We start from the raw sequence: 25,046 nt of genomic DNA, 5'->3' as shown, positions 1-25,046 counted from the left end.
TAAAAAAGAGGTTTTTAAAAATGCACAGTATAGCTAGTCTTTCTGCCTTTCTCAAGTAAACAGACTGAGTTTCTAGTGAATCTCATTTTATTTTCAGTTTAAAAAATATACATCGATAAGAATTAAAATTGAATTATTACAGGTATTCTGAAATTAAAATTGTACATTACTTAATGTTTAACAAAGATTAAAAATTTCAAACAAATCAAGAAGGCACAGGTCTTGTAAAATGTAGTAAAGAATTTACTCCATACCTTGATACATAGTGGTGGCATTAAATGGCATGATTTTCTGTATCATGCCTGCCTGCCTTAGATCTCAAACAGATGTACTCTGTTTTCTTTCTTTCTTGCCTTAACAAACTTTTGATAATCAAGCAACATATTATGACAAAGAGAGTAACAATTGCCATGCAGGTCAGCACATCCATAGAGCAGTACTGGAACCAGGTGAGACTGTTGGTAGGTGGCTCCATTGTGGTGCATGACAAACTCAATCCAGGAGAGTTTTTGGTCCAATGGCTTCAGAGACTGATCATAATAAATGATTGATAACTACATAACATCTTTTTTTTACAGCTAAAGGAAAATCAAATAGACATCAACTTATATAATGAACCAGAAAAGATAAATATGTGAACTTTTTGTGTAGATGTTAAAAATGAGTGCCACATAAAAGTGGATAAAAAATAAAATATTTTATTTCATAGTGGTTATAGAGGTTTTGTTTTATGGGCTAGAATTTGTTTCATGCATAAGATTTCAAGATGTGAAGAGATAATTTAAGAGAGAACAAGTATTTGTAGCCTAGAAATTGAAATCAGATAAGTCTAAAGGGTTAAAAAAAATCATCTGAGAGTACAGAGATTGAATTATCCAGGAAAAAAAAAATTAATGGACCTGGTGTACAAGTTTCAAAATAATATCAAAGTCTAGAGATAGCAGACAAATCTGACAAGGTCAGGTACATGTCAGGGCAAAGCTCATAAGAAGTTGACACTGACCAAGAGTTGGTATTAACATTACATCAATGGGTTCACGGTTAAAAGTATGAAAGTGGATGGCCTTAGTTTGAATCCTAACCGGATATCTACCAGTCCTTTTTTTTTTTTTTTTAAAGTATCTGTTCCAAGTTTTTTTATTGTTAAATTGAATGAATAAGAATTGTATCTTTCTTGCCTGGTTTTTGTGAGTAGTAATGTAATGATTCTTAGAATACTTGGTAGAATTGTTCTCATCATAAAGTGATTGTCAGTAAATGTTCACTGTTATTACTGTTTTTCTTGTGTTGTGATTTTAGAATCTAAGTGGCTTTCAATATTTTACTTTGAGGCATTGTAGTTCCATTTGTTTCTAGTGTTGAAATAATTATGGACTAATAGACAAATAATAAGGATGCATATAAGTATCTCACTTACCAAGTCAAAACCAGAAAGTGCTAAAGTATGGCACTGTAGCAATAGCAATGGAGTTAACTTCTCTCCTTGTTATTTAAAAAAACACAGTGGGAGAACTGTGTTTTTCAGAAGAGGGCACTAATTCTGATACATTTTTTCATACAATTGGGTTACATAATACAAAGAACTAATACAATGTGTGTCATACACATTCAATATGTATAAACTAATTAAAAATTATCTTCATTTTTCAATACCAGCATTATGCTTATTAAAAATTATTGCTATTACTAATATAACAGTAATAGCATAACTGAAATTCATGTTATACACTGAAATAATTTTTAAACCACATATTTCTGGTTTAATACATTTTGGTTATTAAGCAGAAATATCCCAACTTATATCTTTCAAGTCAATTATTTTTTGATTTTATAATTCTTCCAAATAAGCAAATCAACCACCACTGTAAGAACAAAGAAATGGCTACATTTATACTAATATCTCCTCTTTTCAATAATTTTTGGAGGCAAATTTGAAAGCTCTAGTTGTTTACAAATTATCAGTGATGGGATCAAAATGTAGTGTAAAAATTTGGACAACATTAAATATAACGGGAATTAGAGATTGATTGTCATGCTGATTACTGAAAATAAATCATCTTAGGAAAGCTTTCAAAACAAAAGAAATGAATAACTAATATGAGATCATGAATATGTTTATTTGTTTTATTATGGAACCTTTTAAATATGTATTTGTATTCTGTAATATCACTTTGTATACCTTCAATATAGACAAAAAATATTTAAAAATGAACATTTGATGAGTTCTCATGCTGAAAGACAACATAAGTGTGCTGAAAATTAGTCAGTACTGCAATAATATTTATGGTTTTCTGCTTCAACTTTGTCCTCAATCTTCCTTATAATCCTTCTGTTACCATCTCTAGCAATTCCTCTTATTTTACTTTTTGGCTATTTTAGAACTTATGCACTATCCTAAAACCTCTGACAAATGTTTTCACTAAAACAAACAAATGAAAAAAACATATTGTGATACAATGGTGTATTGATCATGGCCTTTGAGTGTTACAAAAAATATATGTACTCAGCCCTGTATTCATATTCAGAGTCATTGCTGCTCCCTTGGCCTTCATGTGAGAAAGTATGAATACATGCTATGAGGTTAAAAAATTTACATTCTTGTAGGACCATTAATGACTGCCTTTAATGCATTGAGCAAATCTGTAATTTACGTTGTTTTTGAGTCCAATCTAACAGCTTCCCCCTTAGGCTTCATGTGAGCAAAGTTGTCAGGTTGATCTGCAATAAAGGAAGCCCCACCCTAGGGATTCCATGATAGATTCTCTCATACATTCCATTGGATCCATCATGAGTTATAAAAGCTTTGGTTTGTGGATGACCTAAGATTAGATGATTTTTTTGAAAAATTATGCATTATAAGTCTTAGAAATAAAATGAGCAATGCAAAATATGAGGCAGTAAAACAGGCAGTGTTCTCTAGAAAACAAATTATTGTAACAGTAAAACTGCATTAAAATCAGTTTCAGATCACAGAGGAAGAAGCACCAAGTCTTCTGGGGCAATAAGTGAAGGCTACACATTAAAAAGTGGTATGTAACTTGAGACTTGAAGAATTAATACAAGATTGTCACGTAAACAAATAGAGAACACTGTGGAAAAAGATAATTGTGTATCACTCATTTTCCATTACCACCCTCCCCCATAAAAGAAGCAGGATGCATGCCAGAACTTGTTCTCTTAGAGAAATGATGATGTCACTGAATATGATAAGGCATAGTATCCAGGGCAGCAGGGAGTGGGGTGGTGGTGGTGCTTGAATAGAGGGAGGATAGGCCACACTCCACCATGAAATGTGTTACCAACACTCCATGATAAAGACCGGGCATTTACTCCCATAGAAAATGCAGGAGCTGGTAATGAAAAAGAGCTGTCATTTTTCAGTTGCATTTGTGACATCTATAGATTAGGAGAAAGGGTAAGTGTAATGACTGAATTAGGAGACAGACAACCCAGAAAATTATTGACAAAAAATTTTGTGAAAGGTAACTACACTTGAAATAAAGATAGTTTGTTTCTGGCCATAAAGAATGTGACTGTGTATAATAAAATGTCAACCCCTTTTAGTTTATTATATTTTCCCTAGGACTGGATGATAAATGTAAACAAGTTAGATTTTGTTTTTGATTTTTTAAATAATAAATGGTGAATCATTTATTATTTCAACAGTGTGTTTTCTGTTGAATTATTTTCATCCTCATATGCTGTTACCCAAGTTTTCAATATTTGACCCTCAGAGTCTTACCGAGAAGGTCATTCTGGACTACCCACTATATAGATGAGTATTGGTACTAAGGTATCTGATTTCCTGTCATCAAATTTCCATAGAACTATATAGATAAGGGAGCCTAATGATGAGAACATGTGGACACATAGAGGGGAACAATACACACTGAGGCCTTTCAGAGTGTGGAGGGAGGAGAAGAAAAAATCACTAATGGGTATTAGGCTTAATGCCTGTGTGATGAAATAATCTGTAAAAGAAACCCCCATCACACAAGTTTACATATGTAACAAACTGGAACATGTATGCCTGAACTTAAAAGTTTTAAAAAAAGTATGTACCTTTTTCTATGAGTAAAATTGAAATTATAGTATGTCTGTTAGAATTCTAAAAAGATTGAGAACACCTAGTCAAATGCCTTTCATATGGCTAATAAGGAAATGAGGACAAGTCAAGTAATGAGAACTATTAGTAGACTGAAGTAAATGGAACAACGATATTATCTTGACTAATTTTTATATTGTCAAGTTAAATGCAACCATGATGTTTCATACATAGTGACTTAGATAATTGTGATAATAAATTAAAAGTTCAAATATTTAAGTAATTGTTAGGCAGACATAATTCTAGTATAAAGAAAAGTAAAAATTTACTAATGATCAACACCTTTTTTATTCATGTATTTACTACATACACATTCATCTTACAAATTTAATATTGTTTTTCCTTTTCAAAACAATCAAATGGGAGTGAGTTTACTTATATTCATTTGTTCCATAAGTTAGGGTCTGATATCTGACAATTTACTAAAAAAGCAAATCTATGCCATCATCTATGTATGAGAAATACACTAGTCTACTTACAAAGTACATATAATTTGTTTCTGATTACAAATTATTAAGTGCTTCTTCCAAGAAAAAAATTTAAGTGGTTTTTTCACATATATCAAGAATATTAGCACATTTACTACCACTGGAAATTATTTATAAGTAAAAATAGTGATTGGCTGTTTATAAATAATAGGGCTGTTGAAAAACTTCCAAAATTGTGATGACGCTAAATTTTGTTCTGTTGGCTGTTAACTCTTTGATGGTACACTCTAAAGCATTGACAGATTCTGTCTACCTTAAGGGCAGGATTTGATCCCCCTTCTTTATATTACATCTTCCTATCAGATATTGGCCATGTCCAGTCCACCAAGGCAGTTTGGTTTTTCTGTTTCTCTAAATCTACATGGCTAAGTGGTTACCTAGACTCAGGGTGGGTGAGTTTGGGCTTCCTTTCTTCTAAACAGCCCTCTGAACAATACACTGAATAGACCTATTTCAAAATTAGGGTAAGTAAAGAGCCCCAGATTACACAGAAAGCCTAAACTCCATGATACATTTCAATTTTTTTCAATACCTACTTATTGTTATTGTGCTAGTGAAGTAACCCATAAAGTATAACTACTTTCTGATAACATTTGTAGTGTGTATAGTGCACTTAGGAATCCTATAAATAATAGAATTGAATGGCAGGGCAGAATTTGGTGATATCTGTTACCTGCCACCAATATCATAATAATACGAAAATGCCATATTGCACCTCCTAATTATGTATTTTTTTCTAATCACAATGTTAATGGCAAAATATTATTAATCAACAACACTCTTTGTGCTGTTTTATCTTCTGCATGCATATTGTTTTTAAACTGACATCTTTTTGCAGCAATCAGAAGTACCAGAGAGACACCTTGGGGTATATACAGGAGGATATCTTTATTGAGTGCACTCAGACTCAGCAGACTTAACATCCAAAGATTGGGCCCCCAACAAAGACAGCATTTGACTTCTATACACACTTTCCAAAAGGGGTGGGCTAACTTGATGCAGGCTTATAGTGGCACGAAAGCAGGGATAGAGAGGGAGAACAATTAATCAAATTGTGACAGTTCATAACTCGGGATTACACATGACTGTTGCTTTGCAATGTAGATGTCTGTTATCTAGGTTTTGCTCAAAAGAGCCTTGCACTTGTTTGCCTTATAACCTCACTAGGTGCCCAGACAGCTGTAGCTCAGGCCTGCTCAGGCTTCTCATGACCTTCATAGTACTTTTTAGACAAAACAGAATACTTGAAGTTACCAGTTACAGAGAACAAGAATCTATAAACTCATAGCATAAAACAAAGGAAAATTTGTTTTTCTTCTCCCTATGTTGAAGAAGTGTTGGGAGAGTCTCCAGACCGCAATTTTTTGGTGCATGTCCTGGCTTTTTAGATAGTTACTATTAAGACTTTCCCTGTGTCTGGGCTGCACCTGTTGCTGCATCTGGGAAAAGTTAGCCTAATACAGGAAAGCTTATTTCTCTTTTTAATTTAATTTTCTTTCTTTCTTTCTTTTTCTTTCTTTCTTTCTTTCTTTCTTTCTTTCTTTCTTTCTTTCTTTCTTTCTTTCTTTCTTTCTTTCTTTCTTTCTTTCTTTCTTATTTCCCACCTCATCTTCCCCTTTGATGCCTCCTGTAAATGGAATTTAATAGAAGGCATCACTGTCATTTAGTTCCTCATTACAAGTCAGTTCTTCTCTGTCTGGTACGAGTTGATACTTGGTTAGAGCCATCAGTCGAGTGGAGGTGGTTCTGTTAACTATGGATTCTATGGTTGATTGGATGTTTCTGATGAGGAGGGGTAAGAGGCAAGGGAATATTAAGCAACCTTTTAATATAGCCAACACTACCCATAATGTTTTAAAACCACCAAAGGATGAAAACCAACCTCCTAAGAGGGAATCTGGAGACCATCTGTGTTCCAGGTCTGAACTGGGACATGAGCTATCTTCCACATCCTTGTAGTTATTTCTATGATGGCTTTCCTGTTATCACTAATTTCTAGGCAGCAATTCATCAGACTCGACTTTCCACATACCCCTTCTTTCTGGGCTAGGAGGCAGTCTGAAGCCAGTCTATTCTAATGGATGGTGATCCTTATTTCTGTGGCTTGCTGGGCCAGCAAGTCTAATGTATTTGCTGTCTCATTAGTGATGATTCCAAGTACTCCCTGCAACCTTATGATGTGATTAAGCATGTAAATAGGGATACACTACCCCCTGGCCACCTATCTTGTGTCCAGGTACCTATAGTATGTATGGTATAATAAAGTCTTAACTACTGTGTTTCTTATCCACATAGTGCGCATGCAGTGAGGGCATCCTAATGTGGGTCTTCCTCCTTCTAGCATAGATACAGGGATCAGCACAAAAAAAGCAAACAGTAGCATTCTTATGGCCAGCATGGGCAGTAAAGGCATTTAGGGGGGTGGTTAAACAATAGCACAAGAGCAATATAATGAATAATACAAAGAAGTTTACTGGGCCTAAGATTTCTGGCCATATCTACTCATCTGATGATGATTCTTCAAGCTTCAGTGGTGCATAGACTAGTCAGCTCTTCATGTGACTAGAGCAGGGCTTGCTGTTTTCTCAAGCCTCCACCATGAGTAGACTGGTTATCTTCCAGAGTGGCCAGAGCAGGGCTGTTGTTGTCTCCACTGGCAATGTGGTCTCATTGCAAGATCATCTGGGTCGGATGGTCTGGGTCCTGCGGGCTGGTCCACTGGTCCTGGGCTGATGGTTTCAGCTGACTGTGGTGGATCCAAGGCATGATACCTGCAATTTTAACAACACTGGGAGTGTACAAGATCACAGTATGGGGCCCATCCCATATGAGGCCCAGAATAGTTGGATTCTATTTCTTAACCTAAACAAAGTCTCCAGCTTTGAAAGGGTGTACTGGGTCTGCCAGACTTATAGGCATTCTTTCCTGTGCTTAGCCATACACTTTTTGCATGGCCATACCTAAAGCCTGCATTTGCCTTCTTAAAGTTAGTTTTTGTAGCTCACGGACATTACCTTTAATCTGACTTATGATTGGGGGTGGCCGGCTGAACAAAATCTCATAGGGCAAATACCCACTGTGGTTTGTTTTGTGGGGGTACACCTGACTTGGAGAAAGACCATGGGCAAGACCTGGTCCCACCTCGGATGAGTTTCCTGACTAAATTTCTTCAGCAGCTGTTTAAGTGTCTGGTTCATGTGCTCCATCTTTCCTGAGCTCTGAGGCTGGCAGGCTGGGTGCAACTCAATTTTATTTTTAATAGTCGAGTTAAGTCCTGAACTATTTTAGCCACAAATGCTGGTCCATTATCTAACCCCAAAGTTAGGGGCAGTCCAAATCTGGGAATAATGTCTCTTAACAACACCTTGGTCACCTCTCATGCCTTCTCTGTCTGGATGGGGAAGGCCATGACCCATCCTGAAAAGGTACAGACAAGCATCAAAATGTACCAATAGCCCCTTGCTTGGGGCAGTTCGGTGAAGTTCATAAGCAGGTTTTCACAAGGCATAGCTCCTGTTTCCTGAATTCCCGGGGGCTGAGTGGGCACCTTTCGGGGGCTGTTTTGAGCACAAGTTAAACACTGTTTACAAATGATTCAAGTAATAGTGGTGAGCCATTGCACATAGAAATGACCCCCTAATCATGTCTCTAGCACCATTTTTCTCATGTGAGTTTCTTGGTGGAACTGTTTTACAAATCTGGGGGCCAACATTTCAGGTATGGCTAGCTTCCCATTGGAGAATTTCCACCATCCTCCTTCAACATAATTCCCATTTTCCTGGGCAAACCAAGCCCTTTTATTTGGAATGTAGCTTGAGGTCCCTGGAAGGGGAATCTCCGGGAGGAGAGGCATAGCTAAGGCTTCTTCTTTAGAAGGTGGAGTCGCCATTGCAGCTCACTTTGCCTCTTTGTCTGCCTTTCTGTTTCCTTTAGCCTCTAATGTTCCTGCCTTTTGCCTACAGTGCATTACTGCTACCTGTTTGGGGGCCCATGCCACATCTAGGAGCCATAGAATTTCTTCATTGTACTTTATTTCTTTACCTCCAGGATTTAAGAGTCCTTTTTCTTTGTCAATAGCCCCACAAACACGCAAAGTGGCAAAAGCATATTTAGAGTCTGTGTAAATATTTGCCTTCTGGTCTTTTGCTAGCCAGAGAGCTCTTATAAGACCTATCAGCTTTGCTTTCTGAGAGGAAGTCACTGTAGACAAAGACTGTGCTTCTACTACTGAGTCCAAAGTCACCACTGCATACCTAGTTTGGTGGACTCCTTCTAGTATGAAGCTGCTCCCATCAGTAAAATATTCAATGTCCAGGTCTCTGAGGGGCCGATCTGTCAGATCTCTCTGACTTGAGAACACTTCATCTACCACATCCACTCAGCAATGAAGGGGGCTTCCTGGCACTGATTCAGTGGGGAGCAAGGTAGCTGGGTTTAGGGTATTCACAGTCTCTAAAGTTACACAGGGATTTTCACATAGGAGCCCTTGGTATTGAGTTATTCTCAGATTTGATAACCAATGGTGCCCCCTTTGGTCCATCAAAGTTATAACTGAGTGCGGTAGCTGGATTGTCACTTGCTGTCCTAAAGTCAGTTTATTAGCTTCCTGTGCCAGCAGAGCAATGACAGCTAGTGCCTTAAAACAAGGAAGCCATCCAAGTGCCACCAAATTCAATTGCCTGGATAAGTGTGCCACCAGGTGATGCCATGATCCTATGGCTTGAGTTGGAACTCTTATGGCCATTCCCTTTCACTCATGGACATACAAAAAGAAAGGCTTAGTTAGATCTGGCAGTCCTAAAGTTGGGGCCTGAGTCAAGGCTTCTTTGATTTCCTTAAAGGCCTTCTCCTGGTCAGCCTCCCAGAGGAGGGGCTCCTTTTTCCCCTCTTTGTGGCTTCATATAATGGCTTAGCCATGAGCGAGAAATTTGGGATCCAGATGCAGCAGGACCTTGCTGGCCCTAGGAACTCTCTTATTTGTCACCGGGTGGTTGGAGTAGGAAGTGCACAAACAGCCTGCTTCTGTTCACTACCAAGCCATCTTTTCCTATGGCTTATATAGAAGCCTAAATACTGGTCACTTTCAGAGCAGATTTGAGTCTTATTACCTGACACTTTATATCCTGCCTTCCATAGCAAGTGCAGGAGGTCTTGGGTCCCTTCGAAGCAGTGCTCTCGGGTTGGGGCTGGTAGAAGAAGATCATCAATGTATTGGAGCAAGACACAGTCACTATTTGTTGGGGTGTATGCTTTAAGGTCTGAGGCTTGTGCCTCTTCAAAGATTGTAGGAGAGTTTTTAAATCCTTGTGGGAGTCTTGTCCAAGTGTACTGTGACTTACGCCATTGAAAAGCAAAAATAAGCTCACTAATTGGTGCAAGCCAGAGACAGAAAAATGTATCCTTTAAATCTAGGACTATAAATCAAGTGGCACTTGCTGGAATATGTCCCATTAAAGTATAAAGCATCACTGGGTGGAAGGTCACCGTGGCCTAGTTTTCCACACACAAATTCTGTACTGGTCTATATTCACCAGACAGCTTCCGCACTGGCAAGAGAGGGGTGTTCCATGGTGACTGGCATTTGACTATGATTCCATGTTTATGAAGCTGCTCTAAATATTTGCGGACACCCAGTATGGCCTCGGGGAGTAGCAGGTACTGTCAGACCTGAACCGGAGTTGCTCCCAGTTTTAACTCTACCACCACTGGTGCCTGACTTACAGCCAGTCCAGGTAGGTTACTTTCAGCCCAAACTCTGGGAATTTTAGTAAGCAAACCAGGCATTTCATTTACTCCTGGTTCCAGAGTCTTTTTTGCATATAGTCTCTATTCTTCAGCCTATGGTACAGTATGGGTTAACATCATAGCCTCTGGGCAAGGTAGGTTTAAAGTTACATTCCCTTGTGGCCCAAATGTAATCTGTGCCTGCAGTTTTTGAAGTAGGTCTCTTCCCAGCAGAGGAACTGAACCATTTGGGATGGGAATTCATGTTGGACTCCTTGTCCTCCTATAACACACCTCTATGACAGACAGATGGGCCTCTTTTCAGAGACTACAGTGGCTCCCACAATAGTTGCACAGTTCTTGGATAGTGGCCCTATAGGTTGGGTCACTACTGAGTGTTTAGCTCTGGTGTCTACCATAAAGTCCATTAGCTGGTCTCTAACTTCTAATCTGGCCATGGGCTTCTCGGGGCCCAAAGAGAAGCAGCCTGGTCTGTCCTAGTCCTCATATCCTTCAGCCCCTGCCAGTCTGATCAGATCGGTGTCGGGTTTCTCCTCGGTGTGGCAGCCCCTGGCTGGTGGCCTTCCTGTACCATGGCCCTGATCCTTCTCCTTGATATTATTCTCTGGACACTCATCCTTCCAGTGTCCTTGTCTTTTGCACTGTGCACACTGATCTCTTTCCAGCTTTGGCTGGCTCTCAAATCCCTGTTCATACTGGCCTCTTCCACACACACTTCCATGCCCACATCATGCCGCCTTGCAAAGCCAGCTTCCCTCCCTGTGAGGGCTGCTGCCAGCCAATCAGCCTTTTTCTTAAGCCTTTGATTAGCCTCCGTCTTTGCCTCCTGATCTCCATTAATGTATAACTTGTGGCCACTTCAGTAAGCTGAGTAGCATTCATGCCTGCAAAACCTTCCATTTTCTGCAATTTTTGCCTGATATCCCCCTGGACCTGCTCTACAAATGCCGTTTCAGTATGTGCTGGCCTCACTAAGTCTTTTATAAAACTGGCTGGGGCTTTCATATGCATCCAGAAGCACCTACGAGATTTTCCCTATATTGATTGCCTTTCTCCCACATTCCCCTTTGCAGGAGTGCCTCTTGGTATCTGGGCAGCTGCTGTAGTTGGGTTGCTTCATTTGTGTCCTAGTGGAGGGTCCTCTTGTTTCCCAGAGAGGCATTTGCATAGCCTGAACATGACCTGACTGGAGACAGCTTGCTTTATTTTCCTAGCATTTCACCATAACTTCCTGGAGGGATGGCTAAGATTTTTCCATCTCTGGTGAGACTGGGGCGTGTATCCATTTGAGCTTGACTCCTCAGAGACAGTAACTCTGGGTAAAGGCGGGCAGAATGGAACATACGGAGGAAGGGCCTCTTTTCCTTCCAGTGGTTCTTGCAAAACCGGGTTTCCTGTGGCTTTCTTTTTGTCTCTGTGTTTGCCAGAGAAGATATCACTTTTGGCTCAGCTCACACTACAAGCTTCTGTGACTTTCCCTTTAACTCTGCTTTCACTTTATCTTTGTAGCTGCTAGCACAACTGATTTCTTGCGGATCAAACTGCGAGCATTCTGCAATAAGCTGCTAAACAGGGCTGCATTCAGCCATGAGTTAATATAAGGAAATTTTGGTTGGTCTGAATGCCCTGACTGTCCTCTGACTCTGGTCACCACCTTAAACACAGGGCCAATTGCTTCCCTATATATAAGTACATTCAGCCAGCCAGCCAACACCAAAAGAGGGCTATTCTAATTCACAGAGAGCTCTCAGCATTCAATGGCTTAACTTGACTCCCTAACCCCCCACAAAACCTTTCTTAAAGTTCTCTAACACGAATTCCAATGGGGTGGGTTTTGACGATTTTCCTCCCATTTCCTCCCAGTTACAACACAGCACATTCACCTTTCCTTTCATTTTAGGCCAATCAGACCCGGTTGTTCCTACACTTTGCTCAGATAGATGCTGGGATTGTTTCAAGGTCTGAGCTTTTGTAATAGTGCTGTTATGAATATGGATGTGCAAATATCTCTTTGAGATCCTGATTTTAATTCTTATGGATAAATATCCAGAAGAGGGATTGCTGCATCATATGGTAATCTTACAATAAATATTTTGAGAAACCTCCATATTGTTTTCAGTAGTGCCAATTTTTTAAACAAACCTCATCACTCAGTTCCTTTGGAAGGAGGTATGTGCCACAAGATACATTTCCTCTATTATTAAAGTATAGTCATGCAAGCGTGCATGTGTGTGTGTGTAGCAGGACAAGCCACAGACAAAACTTCTCAGACACCGAGTTGTGGAAGGAAGGGCTTTATTCAGCTGGGAGTATCAGCAAGCTACTGCCTTAAAATCCAAGCTCCCTGAATTCACAATTTCTGTCCCTTTTAAGGGCTCACAACACTCAAGATTTCACATGAAAGGATCGTGATTGATTTGAGCAAGCAGGTGGTATGTGACAGGGGCTGCATGCACCAGTGGTCAGCAAGAAACAGAACAGGGCAGGGAGTTTCACAATGTTCTTCTATACAATGTCTGGAATCTATGAATAACATCAGTTTCTAAGTTATGAGTTGATTTTTAACTACTAGGTTTAAGCCAGGCAGGCCCAGGGCTGGTTTTGGGCCTGGCACCAGGCTGCCTGTCTTTGATTTCATTTATTTGTTTTTTTCTTAAAACAGGTACTGAGTGTAAAACAATATGAAATAATATGAGAGGGTCTTTCTCTTTCTTCATTCCCCCCTTTTGAGACTCTCACTTTTTATTAGTGGACGTTCTCACTCTTATTTTTGTTACTTATGTCTTTTTGTGTAACAGATTGATAGTGATTTTTATAGTACACTTGTGCTGAAGCACTTTGGTGAACTAAGGTAGCAATGAAGCTTTTTATCATTTGAAGAAGTACAGGTAGGAAACAAAGGAGCAGTAAGCAGGTTCTTATTACTATTATTACTCTTATTATAAGAGTTTTAAATATTCCTATTGCTGGGAACTAATTTTTAAACATGGCTTCTGGATTGAGTCAGTGCCACACTTGCACGGGTACATGTGCCAGTTTTGTTATATCTTTAACTATATCCTCAACTACTTGTCCTTGATCATCTATGTGTAGACAACAATTAGTAAGGTTAAATTTTCTACAAACTTTTCTTTCAGCTGCTAGCAAGTAGTCGAGAGCTAGTCTATTTTGATAGATGATAGCATTTCTCATCAGAGTCTCTTTCTGGGCAAGAACAGTCAAGGCTTGACTGGTTTTATTAGTAATAATTTCTAAAACAGCTTGCAATTGTATGACTCCATTGAGCAGGTAGATGGGGGTCTAGTATCTTCATGAGCCATCTTGTGCCCAAGTGGCAGGTCTGTAGTATTGTATGATTTTTTCAGAGGGCCATTTTTTATCTTTTTAATCACCTACAGCTATGCTTCCTTTTTTTGTGGGAAGCATAGACTGAGAAGCCTAGAAGTTTACCTGTTTTTATGGGCAGTAAGAAGAAAGAAGGCTTAATGGTGCCAATTGCACAGCTACCTGCCCACTGATCAGGCAGCTTAGCATAAGCTCTGTGTCCACATATCTAGTATAATCTGATGGGGGCCGTCCAGTCCTGGTAGAATTCTGGGTGGGCCTAAACAGTCTGCAACTTTGGAAATTTACTGAATGGATTTCTTTCTGTGTAATTGGAACTCCACCATGTAACTGTTTTTGTGGTACTATTATACAGCTTTTGTGTAAGACAACTAAGCTGCCTTGCAGGATGTGTGAATCCTTTTCTTTCTTTAGATATGCAATACTGTCTAATAATTGAGACTTTTAGAACCTAGAGATGATCAGGGTGATTCTTTTGGTCTGGGAATTCATCAGGAACTGGGTCTGTAGGAACTAATTCTCAGGCTTCCCATGGCCATTTATCTCCTGTTACGGTTTTTCCAAAAACATAACATGAGGTGACTTGTAGAGACTGGGCTACATGTTCAGCTAACTGCAAAAACAAATTTTGAGTTTTTCCTGGAATCTCAGATACTGGCACATTTAGTTCATCAGAGAAAGTCTGAAATACTGGTTCTGGATAGTGTTCTTGAACTTCTTCTTTTATTAGAATGCTTACACTAGGATCTAGTCTTTTTCTATTAATGTCTAATATTACATATTTTTCTTTATTTTACTTTGGGTCTGAGGGGTTTGTGATTCTCAATTTTAAAAGGTTACAGCTCCTACTCATGCAGGAAGGGCTTATTTTTTTTTTTTTTTGGAGTCAAACAGGATCCTTTCTATCTTTTTTTAGGTAGTCTAAATGACACAAGACCAGTATTGACACATCTAACAAAAATATGATTCTTGACAGATATACTTTTTTTTACTGTGTAACCAGTTTTTTCAATTTAGAGAACTGCATCTTATTTCATGCTGCTTACTATTAGTAGCAGCACAAGCATCAAATTTTAAGGTTACATTTTTGGGGACCTTTATTTTTTGTTTGTTTGTTTTAGCTATTACTTTACTTGTGTCACTTAGAAAAGGATCCATCCTTAATCATGGGAGGCTTACAATGGGTCATAACACGCATCAGGCTGGTCACTTCCTGGATTACATACTTTGTACTGAGTGTTATTGTACAAACAAGTTCCTTTTGGAGTTCCCAGGCATTCATAATAGCCGTAAAATAATAGTACTGTAGCAATATTTTGCCCTACCTCAGTGACTTGATGTGTATACTGGGAACAGCCCTCAGTATGAGGAAGGTCAGCTGAAGTCTTTACTGTACAAGTCTAAATTCTAAGGAAAATGAGTTCTGTGATGTGTTTCTTCATGCTTCAGCCATGCATGGACCAGTCACCTTCCAGATGTGACTGGAGCAGGGCTTGTCTTCTTCAGAGTCACTTTGCAGGGGTTGGCGAAGCTGCTCCTATCTACATACAGCTCCTAGTCTACTGATGTTTAAGGGTGGTCTTGGAGGTTGGGCCTACTAGAATAAACTGAGTCCAACACCTCTAAACAGTTATGTTTAACTGGGCTCTCTGATACCAGGAGTAAGGTGGCAGGGTTAGGGTGTTGCAAACTTCAATGGTTATGTGGGGATTTTCACAGAGCAAGCTTTGGTATCTAGTTAGTGTAGCATTTATTAGCTAATGGTGTCCTTTGGTATTTATTAAAATCACCACAGCATGGAGGGACTTTATGTTTAGGTTTTGTCTAAGAGTTAGCTTATCTGCTTCTTGTGGTAACAGGGCCATTGCTACCAGGGCCCTTGGACATGGGGGCCAGCCTTTGGAAACCTCATCTAGTTGTTTTGAGAGATAGGCCACTGGCCTTCGCCAGGGCCCCACAGTCTGAGTTAAAACTCCAGCTGCCATTTTTTTCTCTTTCTGACACACAGACTTTACAGAGTTTTGTCAGCTCAGGTAGCCTCAGGACTGGGGCCAACATGAGTTTTTCTTTTTAACTCATGAAAAGCCATTGCTGTTGGTTGTAATAGATGTAGTTTATCTAATCTACATTTTTATTGACTGTCATCTACTAAAATGTTGACTTAAATCCTGTAGCTATTTGATTTCAAGCTTTAAATTGATCTGGTATTACTTGCGGGGCTCTAATTGCATCTAAATATATATGAGAGTTGAAAGACCTATAAGGGGCTTCTCTTGCTTTACAATGTCTTATTATTATTATTATTTTCTCCCTCTGGTTGATGGAATGCCAGGGTGAAAGGGATAGCCCAATGGACTAAAGCACAAGTGCCACTCTAGTTATTCAGCAGCAGAGTACCTAGTAAAGGTCCACCACAATACCACCACACATCTGCTCGGGGATGAACAAGGGCTGACTGAATGATAAGCTTTTGAAAATTCTTAAGCTCACTACATCCTTTCAGGTCTCTAAGGAATGCTGTCTCCTCCCTGCCATGAGAGACATGAAGTGAACTTAGTGTTTGGAGATGGAAGCTGGATGGCCCTCAGGGGCTGATGTGCAAGGACTTCAGGATACAGCAGAGAGAGCTTGGCATGACTCATTACTCCAGGCTGTAGAATCCTGGAAAAGAGCTACCATGCAGCCCATACCTGGTCAATTGGAGGACCACCTTAGTGATAGGGGGACAATCAGGGCCTCTGGCCTGCCATGTGCACAAGCATAACAATTGCTTTTGTTAAACGTGCAGATGGAATATTTGATCTATTTCAACGAGGCATTTGCATCTTAGTATGCTGTCTTAATTGCCAAAATTTAAGTCTTTAACTTCTATGATCTTCTAGTAAAATGAATGTTTCCTTTAGCACCAATTTTTATTAGTTTTTAGACCAAAGGAAGCTAAACACCATTTTATATTTAATAATGCTTCTTGTATGATTTTTATACCAGATAAGCTAAATTTTACCTTTATATTAGGGTGTTATTAATATTAAGTTTATTTTAATTAAACCTTGAAGACATATTTATTTAATTTTTCATGTTTGACCATAAGGTAAGATTTTATAGACTCTTTCTAACCTTTTATAATTTTTGTTAAAGAGCAGGTTGATGCTTTAAGAAAAAAACCTGTTGCATTTTTACTTTTATGTCTAGTTCACAGAAAAACTGGATGATACCTTTTTAACTTTAGCTAATATGTTTACACACAGAATTTTCTTTACAATTAACGTTTTAAAACTTGCTTAAACTTTTAAAACAATAATTTTTTTAACCTTGTAGGTAAAAATTCACATTTTTATGCCTTCTTGTAATCTTTTTACCAAAGGTATATTTTACTTTTTTATACACTTTGTACTTAAACTGTTTCTTCAATAGTACTCAGGAGGCCTTATTACTTTTAAATTATACAACCTTTTTGCATAATTTTTTTATAACTTTTTTTCACGACTTTCACTGACAGTACTTCAACATATCTCAACCTTTTGACTTATTACAAACATTTTTTTCTTGAAACAACCAATTTATTTCAGAACAAGAATTTACCATATAATGTTCTTTTTACATAAATTTTGCCTCTTCCTCTTTTTTTTTTTTTTGAAGATAACCATTTCTTTTTTTTTTAAGCAAACTTTTTAAATGACTTTGGACTAGACTGTCTAAGGCCACAAGATTAGAATTTACCATAATATGTGTTACACCGTTAACTTTTAGCAAACTTCACTTTTGTTGAAAACCTTGTAAGTTTGGGATTTCAATTATCCTTTGCTATTAATAAGACCTTGTTTAGTCTAAATTAACTTAGAATTGTTATAGATGGCCTTTTTTTTTCTCTCTGCTGGTCTTTCCTTGCCTCTGCCAGCTGCTTATGCTGCTGTCCTCTTAACTACTGTTAGGGAGGAAGGGGTCTAAAGCCAGCTATAACTGTCTATGTACGGAAACTGGTCTTGGTGCCTTGGCTTACAGGTAACCTTTTGTCATACCTTTGAAACAAGGGACCTGTCCAGGCTTCCTTCTGATGGCCAACCTACCTCTACTCCTGGCCAGTCTATTTCACACAAAGTTCTAAGTTTTCCTGAAGTCATAATGACTCCATATTCTCCATTAAATCCTTTCTTGAAATTATTTAACATAGTTCTCAGTGGGGTGGGCTTTCTTTGCACCTGATCCACGTTTTCTCGAGACAAAACACCATGCTCACACCACACACACACCACAAAACAAAGAACAGGTAAAAGGGCACACACACACTTTTGCAGTTTACACCAAACCAAAATCAAAACCAAAATCAGAATATCCAGAAATTCAAGCCAGGCCAAAAACCGAAACCAAAGTATACAGCAATTCAAGTCAAGTCAAAACCAGAACAAAGGTGTCAACACAGGCACACCATGGGTGATCAGGCCACACTTCCACTCAGGTGGAGTGGGGTAAGTTCAAAAGACTAGTCCTACCAAGTCTAGCCAAGTCAAAACCAGAACAAAGGTGTCAACACAGGCACACTGTGGGTGATCAGGCCGCACTTCCACTCAGGTGGAGTGGGACAAGTTCAAAAAGACTAGTCCTACCAAGTCAAGCCAAGTGAAAACCAGAACAAAGGTGCCAATACAGGCACACTGTGGGTGATCAGGCCACGCTTCCACTCAGATGGAGTGGGGGCAAGTTCCAAAGAGTAGTCTTACCAAATTTTAGATGTCTGGACTCCAAGTATCAGTCCCTTCCTGGTGTTCAGCAACTGTGTTAATCTTCTGCGGGGGCCTGCTATGCGCTGCTCTGGTGAGGCATTCCACCAGGGCAATTTCCTACCCAGGAGGGCTCTTTGGATCATGTCACTTAGGCTGGCTGGAATCCCTCACAGTAGCACTCCACAAGAGAGGCTTAAGTTGCCTAAGGGGCTGCCTTGGCTTTCCCTCAGTCACCTCCTGGTCAGGGAACCAAGAAATGTAACAGGAGGAGCCACAGGCAAAACTTCTCAGACACTGAGTTGTAGAAGGAAGAGCTTTATTCATCTGGGAGGATCAGCAAGCTACTGCCTTAAAATCCGAGCTCCCCGAATGCACAATTTCTTTTCCTTTTAAAGGCTCACAACACTAAAGATTTCACATGAAAGGGTCATGATTGATTTGAGCAAGCCGGCGGTACATGACAGGGGCTGCATGCACCAGTGGTCAGAGAGAAACAGAACAGGGCAGGGAGTTTCACAGTGTTCTTCTACACAATGTCTGGAATCTATGAATAACATCAGTTTCTAAGTTATGAGTTGATTTTTAACTACTAGGTTTAGGCCAGGCAGGCCCAGGGCTGGTTTTGGGCCAGGCGCTGGGCTGCCTGTCTTTGATTTCACTTCTTTGTTTTTTTCTTAAAACAGGTACTGAGGATAAAACAATGTAAAAAATATGAGGGGGTCTTTCTCTTCCTTCATGTGTATTTGACTTAGTATATATAATGCGAATTAAAATAGCATCTTTACAGAATAGTGGGAAAGATACTATTAAAAAATATGGAAACCAGACTCTTCATTTATAATATTTTAATCACTAGTATGTATTCTTAGGAAGACTAGTGTTATTTGTTTTCTTATCTTTAATTTTATATTGTTACAGCTCTGCTAAATAACTTGTATTTATTCCAGACAGCTTTTCTGTTTAGTCATGAGAATTTATTTACCTGACTATGAGCACAAAGGAAAAGTTACCTGTGATTGGGAAGATGTTATGTATTTCTCTTAACTATGTAATCCAACATAAAACATTTTTTTCATGACCTTATTGGACATTTACATATTCCCTGGCAAAATTCCTGTTTTAGATCTTTTAAACTTTTTTTTATTATGTTATTTGTCTTTTTAACATTGAGCTGTAAGCTTTCTTTATATATTTTTTATATAAGTCACTTATCAGGTATGTAACTTGCAAATAGATACTTCAAACTCTGGTTTCTCCTTTGACTTTATTGATGGTGTTCTTTGATGTGTGAAAAATTTTAATTTGATGAAACCCAATTTATCAATTTTATTTTGGTTGCTTCTGCTCCTGGTGTCATATCTAAAAACTTTGCCACATCGAATGTTACAAAAAAATTTCACTTTGCTGTATATACAATTGTTTTTTTGTGCTTGAAATATTAATGAATTCATCCTTTCAGCAACCCCATGAGGTTGATAATACTATGACCACCACTGCCATTTCATTGGTGAGGAAGTTGAAGCAAATAAAGTCCAAGTAACTTGTCCACCCCACATCATTATGTGGTGGTTTCTCAGAGACTTGAATCAAGGGCATCTGGATCCAGAGTGCCGGCTCTTAACCACCATGTTATGCTGAGTCCGCTATTTGAGGTATAGATATTTTCAAAATATAAGATTCCCTATTTTCTACTCATGTAGCTATATATTAATTGTAATTTTATTACAAATGTATAATTTAAAATATGTAGAATTATTATTCTAGTTATGTATCACTGCATGAAAAATTGTTTCCAAATGTCAGGCCTTAAAACAACTGTAATCATTTTATTATCATCGCCCAGAGTCTGGATGTTGGTTGGGCTCAGTTACGTGTTCTTTCCACAGAGTTTCTTAGGTAGCTACTTTCCTACGGTGCCTTGGTCTATAATTATCTGAAGATAATTCACTTACATACTTAATGATTCAAGTTGAAGGGCTCAAAGTGCTAGTGGGCTACCAGGATTTCTTGGGCATATAATCTGTGTCTCTCTATCAAACTGTCGTTTATTACGGGGACTACAGATTGAGTTGAGGAGGTGTAGAGAGAAAAAGAAACATACAAACAAAAGATCCAAAGAGAGAGAGAGAAAGAGAGAGAGAACATTTTGTGTTTCCAACAGAACTTTGAAATTTAAGCTGCATTATTTCCACTATATCATTTCTGTTGAGACAGCTACAAGGTCTGCCAAATTTCAAAGGGAAGGGATATTACTTGACAGGAAAATTGTCAGTGTTTATAGTCATGTCTCAAAAATCAAAACCAATATAACCTTTTGAAGAAGACAGTAGAAGTTGTTAAGCTATTGTAACATTCATAAAATATTAAAAATAATAAAAGAACAAAATATGAGAATTATGTGAATTTAGATATCTCCAGTTCTTGCAATTTTTTAAACATTGTATTATATGTATCCGTAGGTATTTTAAACATGGAATAAGGGTTCTAAAAAAAGCTGCAAATGAATAAAATAGCATGTGAGAAAAATGATCAAGTTTTTTCAATAACATTAATGAATTAATAATGAGATGTTAATTTTTCAAACTTTGCGTATCAATTTATGTTTATTTCACAAATTAATTTTTAAACCTCATAAATAACACATGAAAATATTGTAAAAAGTTAAATACTGTGGGATTCTGTAGAATAAAATTTAAAATTCCCATCCTTGTATTTATGTGTATTCTTCCAGATTTTTTTCGTTGTACAAGTTTATATATATTTTATTTCATTACAAGTAAGCTTTTTTTTCTGGAAACTACTTTTTCCATTTAGCAGTGGAAAAAACTGTTCTCTGCAATGGCCACACTCACATTTGTTGGAGCTATGTGTGTTCATGGACTGGAGCCAAGTAAGTGCTGAAGTAAATATTCTGTTCATGCATGTGCTTATATGGAAGGATTTCTGCATGATGGATTTATACATGTAGAACTTCAGTTTCAAACTGTATATTGACATTTTATTTTAGAAGGTTATTTTGCATTATACTCCCTCAAAAATAGATTTCTCAGGTTTTTATAGGTTGCAAATCTCTACAGCATTAATTTATTGGCATTGTTTCTATTTTCCTGAGCATCAGTTACTTTATAATTTTTTATATGTTTTTGGCAATTTTTACTTTGAAGTGCCCATTTATATTTTTGTTAAGTTTTATATTGGAATGTTTCTCTTTTTTAGTTGGTGATTGTAGTACTCACTAAACAATAGATACCCACCTTTTAAGTGTGTTGTAGAATAGGTTTACTGTGAATTATTTCAGGCTTATAAGAATGATAAAACAACATTTTTAGCCTTTGCCACCTTATTATTCCTGTTTTCCTTTATAAATGTATCAATACCTGGATGATTTGTGTAAAATATTCTGTTTTACACACTTCCTATAATTTCTTTAACATCAATGTTTTAGTGCATGTGTGTGTGCATATGACATTATTTATATATGTTATAGTGACATATACATGTCACTATATATGTCACATGACATACACATGACATACATATATACATATATAGTGACATATATTTAAATCATGTCTTAGGCCAAAGAATATTTGTTGGAAGACTTGTTTAATTATGAGACTTCTGATTAACAAAGACAACTGGGTTTCTGTCAATCTGGACCACTTTGATCATAAAGTGCTTCCCTGATGTGCAGATTAAAGGAGGTTTATGGCTTGATTTAGCTATTTTCCACAAAATTTATAAACTTTTTGTATTCTTTGTAGATATATTTTTGTTATGCTAAAAAATTTAGTTTTGCCATATTATATTTATAGGAGGGAAAGATCAAAAGACTGTGGAAAAGAGAAAAAAAATTAGACTTGATCATTTTAAGTATAGTTATGTAGAATAATAATTATAATTTCAAACTGTCTTCAACAAATACATTGAATTTCCTAACATAGCTATTCGATAGTAAAGTGATGCTGTGCCTTGTTTCAAAAGAAATGGACATGTATATGTGCTTGTATGTTTATCAAGATTGAAAATTCACTAAGTCACTTTAGAATGCATTTCCTATATTATCACAAACTAAAATTAAGAACTTATATTTGCTATTAAAGGTCAAAATGAGAATAAAACTGATATGAAATTTAGGATTGTTTTTTCTAGTTCTGTTAAGAATGATTATGGTATGTTTAGGAGAATTGTATTGAATTCATAGATTGCTTTTGGCTGTGTGGTCATTTTCATAAAATTGATTCTACCCATCCATGAGCATGGGAGGTGTTTCCATTTGTTTGTGTCATCTATGATTTTTATTTTGACAGTATTTTTTAGTTTTCTTAGTAGAGGTCTTTCACCTTCTTGGTTGGATATATTTCTAAGTATTTTATTTTATTTTTTTTCTTTTTGATTCAGCTGTTGTGAAATGGGTTGAATTCTTGATTTGATTCTTGGTTTGAAGTCTGCATAGCCAAAGCAAGACTAAGCAAAAAGAACAAATCTGGAGGTATCACATTACCCAACTTCAAACTACTACAAGGCTGTAGCTACTGAAACAGGATGGCACTGGTATAAAAACAGGCATGTGGACCAATGGAACAGAATCCAGAATCCAGAAATAAAGCCAAATACTTATTGCCAACTGATCTTTGACAAAGATAACAAAAATATAAAGTGGAGAAAGGACACCCTATTCAACCAATTGTTCTGGGATAATTGACAAGTCACATGTAGTACAATGGTACTGAATCCACATCTCTCGACTTATAAAAAAGAATATACTTAAGATGGATGAAAAAAATTAAACCTAAGACCTGAAACAATAACAATTCTAGGAGATAACATCAGAAAGTCTCTTCTAGACATTGGCTTAACGAGGACTTCATGACCAAGAACTCAAAAGGAAATGCAACAAAAACAAAGATAAATAGATGTGACTTAATTAAACTAAAAGCTTCTGCACAGCAAAAGAAATAATCAGCTGAGTAAACAGACAACTCACAGAATGGGAAAAAATATTCACAAACTAAGTACCTGACAAAGGACTAATATTCAGAATCTACGAAAATTCAAACAGACAGACAAGAGAAAAACAAATAATACCATCAAAAAGTAGGCTAAGATCATGAATTGACAATTCTCAAAAGAAAATATACAAATGGACAACAAACATAAAAAAATGCTCAACGTCACTAATTATCATGGAAGTGCAAATCAAAACCACAGTGCAATACTACTGTCCTTCTGTGAGAATGGACATCATTTAAAAAAAACAAAAAATAATACAATGTTGGCATGGATGTGGTAAAAGGAACACTTTTACACTGCTGGTGGGAATGTAAACTAGTACAACCACTATAGAAAACAGTATGGAGATTCCTTAAGAACTAAAAGTAGATCTACATTTTTACCCAGCTATCCTACTACTGGATATCTACACAGAAAAAAAGAAGTCATTATTTGCAAAGACTTATGCATACAAATCTTTACAGCAGTACAATTCCTAACTGTAAAAATATGGAACAAACCTAAATGCCCATCAACCAATGGGTGGATAAAGAAAATATGTCTGTGTGTGTGTGTATATATATATATATATGTATATACACATATATACACCCTCCACACACACATAGACACATGCCTTGGAATACTACTCAGCCATATGAAGGAAGAAAATAATGCCATTAACAGCAACCTGGATGGAGTTGGAGACCAGTATTCTAAGTGAAGTAATTCTGGATTAGGCAACCAAACATTGGATGTTCTCACTTATAAGCGGGAGCTAAGCTATGAAAATGCAAAGGCATAAGAATAACATAATGGACTCTTAGGACTCCGGGAAGGGTTGGAATGGGAAGAGGGACAAAAGACTATACATTGGGTGCTATGTACACTGCTCAGGGGATAGTGTGCCAAAGTTTCAGAAATCACAACAAAATAAATTATCCATCAAATCAAACACCACCTGTTCCCTAAAATCTATTGAAATAATTTAAAATAGGAGAATAAAATCAAACAGATGATCAGAAAAAAATGACCAGAAAAATGGTAAATGACCAGAAAAAATGGGTAAACTGAGGCTTAGGGTGAAAGACTGGCTCAGCAGAAGGGTGGGACTGGACCCCAGCTCTCCTGACTTTTAGTCCAGTGTTCTCTCCACTACTCACTTACTCATTTCTCCATTTTTAATTTTTTCTTTTGGACAAAGATGTATTGATTTTGTTGATATCACATGGAAAGCCTGAATGGGCTCATAGAATCAAAGACTTTGTAAAATAGTTCAATATTACTGTAGGAAGCAGGTAGCAGTTGCTATATTTCTAATTCCACATATGTTCCACTGGGAAATGATTAAAGCTCTAAAACAATAAACATTTTTGCCATAAATTTTAGGAAAAAACTGACGCTGAAGCAGTATGCACCAAAAGGCCAAGCAGCACTACTCATCTCAAAATATCAAAAGGAAGAAAGATTTTTTATGCAATACAATTGTTTAATAGTTCCTTTAACAACAGTTAAAATATGAAAATCCTGCTCAAAATGAAGCCAGAGTAATCTGAGTATTTGCAAAATAGAACTGATACTGTCAGTGGACTTCTTAATATTCTTGTGTTTAAGTACAATATGTGAAATGTAGTTAAGCTCGGTAAAAAT

The 25,046-nt window shown here is 37.4% G+C and overlaps 1 protein-coding gene across 1 annotated transcript in view; it reads left to right on the top strand.

The window, feature by feature from the left end:
• LOC134739433 (UDP-glucuronosyltransferase 2B4-like) overlaps positions 1 to 25,046 on the top strand; it is a 245,513-nt gene that overhangs the window by 124,791 nt on the left and 95,676 nt on the right. The gene's annotated exons all lie outside the window — the stretch shown is intronic.

This window comes from Pongo pygmaeus, chromosome 3 (genome assembly GCF_028885625.2).
Source record: "Pongo pygmaeus isolate AG05252 chromosome 3, NHGRI_mPonPyg2-v2.0_pri, whole genome shotgun sequence".
Taxonomy (NCBI): domain Eukaryota; kingdom Metazoa; phylum Chordata; class Mammalia; order Primates; family Hominidae; genus Pongo; species Pongo pygmaeus.
This window is presented reverse-complemented; position numbering and strand designations above follow the sequence as displayed.